Source organism: Kogia breviceps, chromosome 5 (assembly GCF_026419965.1).
Source record: "Kogia breviceps isolate mKogBre1 chromosome 5, mKogBre1 haplotype 1, whole genome shotgun sequence".
Classification (NCBI taxonomy): Eukaryota; Metazoa; Chordata; class Mammalia; order Artiodactyla; family Physeteridae; genus Kogia; species Kogia breviceps.
In genome coordinates, this window is record NC_081314.1 from 111,139,056 (window position 1) to 111,147,962 (window position 8,907).

Consider the following 8,907-nt stretch of genomic DNA (forward strand, 5'->3'; position numbering starts at 1 on the left):
TTTATTGATAGCATTTTCATTACGTGGTTAGATTTATTAGCTTCCTGTTCAACATCAACCCCCATCTGCTTTCTAAGCTTAAGAGAAAAACATTTTTGATGGGAGGCACAATCACATAACCTCTTGGCACTCTACACTACATATTTAGGTTGCTTCCTGCAAGCACCTCAAACTGTCTGTGGGCCTTTACCTGTCCTGGGGAGCATGTTAGGTTCTACAATGCAGAGAAATTCTTCCCATATTTAGCTCTCAATCAGTGGTGAATACATTCTCCAGTTTCCTTGTCATCTTTGGAATGACCTTGATATGTGTTCTACACTGTGTTGGCAGGATTGAGCTTTAGTAGCCCACAGTGATAATGTGCTTGATAACTCCCCTTCTCTGATTTCTTTCTCTTGTCTTACCTCCTTGGTCCCCTACCAATGTTTACAGCAATCAGCTCAGAAATATACTACTTGCACTCAGATCCCTTTCTGAGGATCTCTTGCTGGTTTGCCCAGCTTCCTTTGTATCTAGGAATGGCCAGAAGGTTCTAATCTTAGCCAATGAGGCCTGAGGGGGGAAATAAATAGCCTGATCATTAACAAGGGAGGAAAGCAGTGAGAAAGGGTGTGTTCTCCTAATAAAGGGGAGATGCAGGGGGCATCTCCACTTACTCCCCTCCCTTCTCCACCTCTATCAAGCACTTCTTGCTTTACATGTAGCTATGCTTAAAGCTGCAGCCATCATCTTATAATCAAACATGAGGATAGTATGAAACATATTTAGAATGGTGAAGGGCACAGAGGGAATAATCTGGGATTCTGAGCAGCTGACTAAAGTCAGTTGAACTTTTTGTTTGGTGAGAAAAAATATATATACCATACTTATTTAAGATCAAATATATTGATTATTTAGCAATTGTATGTATTAAGACATACATATTTTTATAGAAATTTTTATAGCAAAAAGGAGAAGGCTCACATTATATAATATGCAGAGAAAACATCATAGAAATCTTCATTGCATCATTTTTTAGTCTCTAATATTATTCTCCTTAGTTGTTTCACAACCTTCTCTTCCTTCACATAATATTTTTTAAATATTTTCTATTACTGTGAGGATTTCAGTTTCTACACTAGGCTAGCATACTTGACACAAAAACAAAAAACAGGTAATTAGCCCTAACCAAATCTTTTATTTTTTAAGTGTACCCCAAATAGGGCCTCTTGTTTCATTTTCCATGTAAGCACACAGTCCTAGAAAAATAAATTAAAAGGTTTACCTAGCTTAATTCAGAAATTCAAACCAAAACAAAAATAAGCAAATTGTTTTCCTGGCTTAAAAATGAAAAGTCTCACCTTAACACATTTAGTAATTCACATATATAAAGAAAGCAACAAAAAAAGATTACTGTACCTGAAAGTATGGAGGAAAATTGAATAAGTAAGAGAAAAAAAATCGGTCATAGAATATCTAGCAATGTCTTAGAGATAGAAGAGTCTGGATGTGAGCAACACAGAAAGCCAATCCAAATAATCACATGTGTAAATGCAGTGTGCGTTATTTACTTTGATCTTCATTGCAATACTGTGTACAAGGTACAATTAATATATCTATTTTATACATGAAACAAAGGCAAAGAAAAGTCAGGGAAAAAGAAAAAAAACTCTCTCCAGATTCTTGCAAGTACCTAGTTTCCAATTTGAACCAGTACTGTCTGGTTCCAGAGCTAGTATTCTTGACCGCCATGTGAGTCTGCCTCTTGTCTACCTGATACTCCCTTTCACTAAAAACGGAGATCACTATTGAGAGAATGAAATAGTTCATGGCCTTCCCTAGGACTTAAGTATCTCCTCAAAGTCATCCAATTACTTTTGAATTAATCAAAACTCAACTAATTACATTCTAAATATTTAATTTCCCAAGTATTTTGTCAAAGGGAAGAGGGCTTACCATAAAAAGCAAAATCTTCTATCCTCCAGTATAAAGTAAGTAAGCATGTGACGTTCATTCAGCTTATTGATCTCCAACAGAATAATCAACTTGAGGACACTAGAAAAAACAATTTCTGAATATATAAAGCTAAAGATTGGAAACACTGGAAAATGTTAGCCCTAAAGGTCACACGTAAACTACTAGGTGACATGCTCTGACAACCACCTCTTTCTTGGGCTCTCAATGATGCCATGTGGAAAGATTATTCTGTTTTCAATGAACGGAACTACCAAAAAAAAAAAAAAAATTACCCATATTTGAGTGAGATGAACATGCAGTTTGAAATCTGCAGAATCCAGCACTACAACGCCACTACTCACCTGGGTAATGACAATTAACTTGAGATTAAAGTTTACTTCTGTAAAATAATATCTAAATATTTAAAAATAGTATTTAAACGTGTGATTTTAAGGATTCAAAACAATGCAGGTTGTCTCTTTTAGAAATATATGGTGCTGAACCAGAGAGTCAATTCTCAGTCTTCAGTTCACCAACATTATCATAGCTAATCACTCTACTCTGGATTCACTTTTTTATTTGGCTTCCAGGATATTACATTAAAAATAAAATCTAACTGGTGGCTACACTACTTTAGTGGCTCCTCATTTCTGGCCTCTTAGCCTTGATATTTCCCAAGTTTAAGTTCCTGGTCCTCTTCTAAATTTGCATTCACTCCCTTGGTGACCTTATTCAGTCTCTTGACATTAAATACTATTTATACGTTGATGACTCGTAGATTCGAATCTATATCACAGACAACTTTCACAAACTACTGTATACCTAGCTACCTACTCTTAAGTTCAATGTTTATTAGAAATCCAAAACTGACATATTCAACATGTAATATGTTGAATATATCTGCCCCCCAAATCCTGATCCGCCTACAGCCTTTTCCATATAAATTGATAGAAATTTTGTCCTTCCCATCACTCAGACCTCAACCCCTCTAATTTTCTCACACCACATATCCAATCTATCAAGAAATTCTGTAGCCCTAGAATCTGACCACAGCTGCAATCACCCTGGTTCTACGAAACATGCACTTAAATAGCACTCTGATTTAGTCTCTTAATAGGACTCATTGTTTTCACTGTTGCCCGCCCCAGGGTGTTCTCTGCAAGAAAGGGTGTTATCACTAGCAATCCGATTGTGTTACCATCTGCTTAAAACCCTGCAATAACACCCAGTTTCCCTCAAAGTCAAAGAAAAGTCCTCACAATGGCTACAAGACCTCACATCAGGTGGTTCCCTCACATTTTTGATGTATTCTTCTACTCCCCCCATTTTTCATTCCATTTCAGCTGCACTGGCCTTCTCGCTCTTCCTTTAAAATGAGATGCAGGGGGCTTCTCTGGTGGCACAGTGGTTCAGAGTCCGCCTGCCGATGCAGGGGACACGGGTTCGTATCCCGGTCAGGGAAGATCCCACATGCCGCGGAGCGGCTGGGCCCGTGAGCCATGGCCGCTGAGCCTGCGCATCTGGAGCCTGTGCTCTGCAACGGGAGAGGCCTGCGTATCGCAAGGAAAAAAAAAAAAAAAGAGAGATGCATATTCCTGCCATAGGGCCTTTTCATAAGCCATTTTTTCTGCCTGAGATTCTCTTCCCCAAGATGAGTTCATGACTAATTCCAGTAACTTCAAATTTTTTGCTTAAATGTTATCTTTTCATTGATTCCTACCATCACCACCTATTTAAAATTACAATCTGACTTACTCATTTCTACTCACTCTTTAATTTTTTTTCAATTACAATCACCTTTTAATGGATTGTATAATTTACTTTTTTTGTATTACATCACATGTTTATTAACTAATGGTTGCACAGTAATTTAACCCCAGGCAGGCAAGGATCTATTAGGTTAATTGATACAATACAAATGTCTAGAACGATGCCTGACATATAGTAGATATTAAATAGATTACTCTGCTTGGCCATGAGCAGTAGTTATTATTATCATCTATCCAATCCAGTGTATCATCAATTATTGGATATTGCCCAAAGGCCAGCATATTCCTATTCATCATATTTAATTCAATAGGTAATGAAATTTCACACAATCCTTGAATAAAATGTAGCATGAATTTTTAATACTATATCAAACAGAAACTCAGAAGTGTTACTGGAAAAGGAACCTTAGGACTAGATATTGGTGAATAATGAAGCTACAGGTATTCATGAATAGGAGAGAAAAATTAATGATAGTGGAGGCTGTGGTGAAGCAACCAGATCCTCTCTTTAGACCTGGGCATTTATTCTACTGGCTGCAACAAATGTTGGCCACTGATAACTCACAGCTGTGTTCTCCAGGCCTTTGCCCTCAGCTGGAGAACAATATTCTGCTCAAGGAGATACCGTCTTCCTAGGGCAGCTGAAATCCATTGACTGGTCAACGCAACGTATAAAAACCCAGCCCCCTTGTTTGGTTTGGAATTGTTGTTGAGAGACATCTTAGCTCCAAAGAGCACAGACAAAAATGGGATTTTGTGTTGCATTACCTCTTGCACAGCCAAAAATGAAGACCATATCACTGGAGGTAAGTAGAATACCGATGCCTGGCATGCTGTCTCAGTGAAATTTTAAAATTTTCACTAGTGTTAAACTGGGATGGAATAATGTTAAAAGGGAATGCACCGGTGGTTGTATTATCTCAGGCATCCTGAGAGCCCAAAGAAAGACCCTGAAATTAGTTTTTGTTGCATACTACTGATGCATTGGGGAAAAAACAATGAGGGTTGGACATGATTAATCATCAAGTTAGGTGAAATGTGAAAGCCAGATGACCTCCTAACTAGCATAAAGTTATTTTCATTTCTCAAGGGCAAAAACAACTATGCATGAGGTCATAATTTAATTATAAAAACAGAGGAGTTACAGAAAACTTCAACTTCTTAACTCTGCAAGTGTGTTCGTCTTAAGATTAAGACCCTAGTTGGAAAAGCATGGGACCTTATGAAGGTAACAACTGGATTGATGTCCTTAAAAATCTTGAATTTCCAGATCCCTTAAATACAGTGGGCCTTCAGAAGTGGCCCACTGCTCTCTTAAAAGGCTAAGGTTCCATCCTTATGTGAAGTTGATGCAGGCATTCTTTGCATCTATCCCCACTTCCACCCTGGGTCACCATACCAGTAACCCGGGTCAAGTCACATTGTAACCCAACTGGAGCAGTGCTGCTGAGCCTATAAAGGGATAAAAAAGAGTATGCACCCAAAAAAGCTGTAGGGGAGTAGCCAAAAGTTGCTTGTAGGAGTTGGGAGGGTATATATGGATCCTGAGGGGGCTGGGTTAAGAAGGGTCGAAGGGAGAGATTCTGTTTGTTTTAATATATGTTAGCAGTTGTGTTAGGCAGAAGAGCGCCTCCACCCCACCTCAATAGATGTCTGCTTCCTAATCTCTGGAAGCATCCTGAACCAGCAGGGTGAAAAATATGTATGTGTGTGTGTGTGTATAATATATATATAATACACATAATATGTATAATATATATCATAGGAAATTATTGCCTTACATGGCAAAGCAGAATTAAAAGACAGTAGAGTTAAAGTTGCTAATAAGCTCACCTTACACGAGAGAGGGTATTCTGGATTACCCAGGTTGTTCCAATATAATTACAAGTGTTCTTAACATTGGAAGAGGGAAGTAGAAAATGAGAGTCTGAAAAAGGAGATGTGACTATGAAATCGGTCAGGGTGGAGCCAGGTGAGCAGGACTGAAGTTGCCATATGCTCATTTCACAGATGGGAGAAAGAGACCAGAAGCCAAGGAATCTGGGCAGACTCTAGAAGGCAGGAAAGGCAAGAAAATATGTTTTACTCTAGAGACTCCAGAAGTAACTTAGCTCTGGTGAGACCTTGATTTTTAGCTCAATGAGACCAATTTCAGGCTTCTGCTCTTCATAACTATAAGATAGTAAATTCATACTCTTTAAACCACTTAGGTTTTGGAAATGTGTTATTGCAGCAAAAAAGAATTAATGCAGTGCTCCTTCATGATATAAAATTTAGCACCGGGCTTCCCTGGTGGCACAGTGGTTGAGAATCCGCCTGCCGATGCAGGGGACACGGGTTCGTGCCCCGGTCCGGGAAGATCCCACATGCCGTGGAGCGGCTGGGCCCGTGAGCAATGGCCGCTGAGCCTGAGCGTCTGGAGCCTGTGCTCCGCAACGGGAGAGGCCACAACAGTGAGAGGCCCGCGTACCGCAAAAAAAAAAAATTAAAATTTAGCACCTTGGCAAGCACCCCAAGAGATGCTAACATGGTACTAGAGGCATGAATAAAACAATTTATGTTACATATATAATTTAACATAAATATTTATGCCTGCATTACTGTTGCTTATGCCTGCATTACTGTTGCTTTCAGAACCTGGAAAAATGAGTGCCTCAGACTTGAAAGAGAGAAGTGGGCAGTCACCCCAGTATCTGCTACAGTCTAACCATGCCTCTCAGGTAAACTTATTTCATGTAGCATGTTTGCTCTAGCTGGAAACATTTCCAGCAGGATGCTGAGAATGTTAGTTGATGATGGCAGGTTGTTAATTTCTGTTCCAGAATTGCCCTTAGTAGAGGAGTGCTGTTTTCCTTAAGTTACCATCTTAGGGGAAGTCCAAAACAAGGCTGCTTGATGAGGGAGTGCAGAGATCTAGACTCTGCCCCTCAACTTGAGACAATTAGGAAGAATCATCCCAGCTCCAGAGCTCCCTGTGGAGATCAGCTGAGATGTCTGAATCTATATCCCATTTCAACCTCTCCCTCTGCTTGTTACTGTTTCTCTTACTCTTTTCCAGGTTTTATTCTCTAAAGTACTCCCCAATAAACTTTCTGCCTGCAACTCTCCATCTTGGAGTCTGTTTCCCAGAGAATTCATCTAACACAATAACTTTTTAAGGAAAGACATTAATTTTTCTCCCCCTATTGATATAAGCGGTGACTTTTTAAGTGATGGGCTAAGGGAAAATTAAGCATTTACTACAATAGGGCCTCACATTTCTGGAAGGTCAAAGGTGAAGTTTTCAAGGTACAGAGCTTTTTATAGTGACATACAAAAAAGTAGCTTTACTGTGATGGATTGGGGAAGAATTCGTGATCCACCTTTACCATTTGATGTGATCCAGATGTGATGACTTATTCGAGAAATGAAGTAATGTACTCATTTCAAAAAGTGACCAGCATGAGTTTGGAGATGGACGTATAGGGATGTAATCAATTCTGGAAAGGCTGAGAGGGCCTGGGAACCATGCAGATGAGGCAATCACTTCGTTAATTCATTCATATATTGATTCATTCATTAAACAAGTGTTTGTCAAGAACCTTCTAAATGTTTGCCACTATGCTAGCATAACTGAGAAGAAAAGATGCTGTCCTTGTCTTCTCAGATGGGGTCCAGACTTGTAAACAGGAACTTTTAATATTAGATGACAAATGTTGTCATATAGAAATAGAGCCTAGGTAAGGATAGAGGTGAAATAATACAGGTGAAACAAATATCCAGGCAAAGGCCCAAACTTCAGAAAGAGGATAACATGGTATTGCTCAGTGACTTAAAACCACCACTGTAGGATAGAATGAAGAAGGAGAAGATAAGAGAAGGGGTGAGCAGGAACCAAATTGTGAAATGTCTTATGGGTAGGTCATGTTTAAGAGTTTAGATGTGATCCTGAAGTCTAAAGGGAAAGAACTGGAAGATTTTAAGTAGAGAGTGGTATCATCAGATTTGCCTTTCAGAAATATGTGTGAAACTCCTACAGAGCATGGCTCAGAGGGCACAATCTGTGGCAGTTTCTCTTGCTTTGTAAACTTGATAACATCAAGGCTCAGTAAACGTTGATTTCTCAGTGCCATGTAGAGATTTAGGATACAATCTGGCTCTGACATCTCTTACTTATAGGATGCAAATAGATAAAAAACATCAAGAAACTCCAACCAAGAAAACACATAGAACACCATGGAAATTATTAAGGAGGTCACCAAAGTTTATAAATATACCAATGATAGAATTTGTGGCATGATTAAATATGACTATACTTTGGAACTATACTTTGACTATTTTCAAAAGGCAGTTCTGCTCAGGGTATGGGCTATAAACTAGTGGCCAATGAATCTTACCCTCATTTCCATCCATATGTTCAAATAATTTTGTCCTAAGATTCCAAAGAAGAATAAACTTGAGTAATATTAACACAACATAGTAAAGTTGTTTTTTAAAAATGTCTTAGAAGATGCCATTTCCCTTAGACATCAGAGGAAAAACCTATATATTTGTCTGGAGTTTCATTTCCATAAGGTTCAGTAAAAATCTTAGAATCTTATACGGTTTTAAGGAAAAAGTGTTATTAACCCTGATGAAGGTACATTTAACCCTAGGCAATAGAAAATCTTAAGTTCTGATACCTGAAATAATCAGAAATGTTGTCTTACCTACAGCTGAATGTTACAGGACTCAGTTCAGACTTATCTTGTTAAGATCAGGTGGTAGCAGTCTATTTCAAACATTTAGTTTTTAGATCTCTTATCTCCTTGAGTCTTATCCTGATCAGTTGCTTTAATAAAAAACCTTTTCAGGCTCTATCTGCCCTGATAATGCAAACTGAGCTGGTAAAGACTGGACAAGAGAAAGATATTGGAAATATTTGCTCTATAAATCTAAAATATAAATCAAATGATGAAGGCTTCCCAAGAAGCACAATCCTACAGAACAGCAGTTGCTCAAAAAATTATTATTGAACTAGATATATAAAACTCAGTGAAAACCCTGAAAAAGTAGGTTTTCTTGATGTGAATAATACAATGCCTGATTATCTATATATTAATACATATAATAATTTATATAATACATATATATTAGGTACTCATGGAAGATTTAAAATGGACTGATAAAATAACTAATGCAAAATAATAATCTGTACTGGGAAAATACAGTAGGCTAGTCAGAT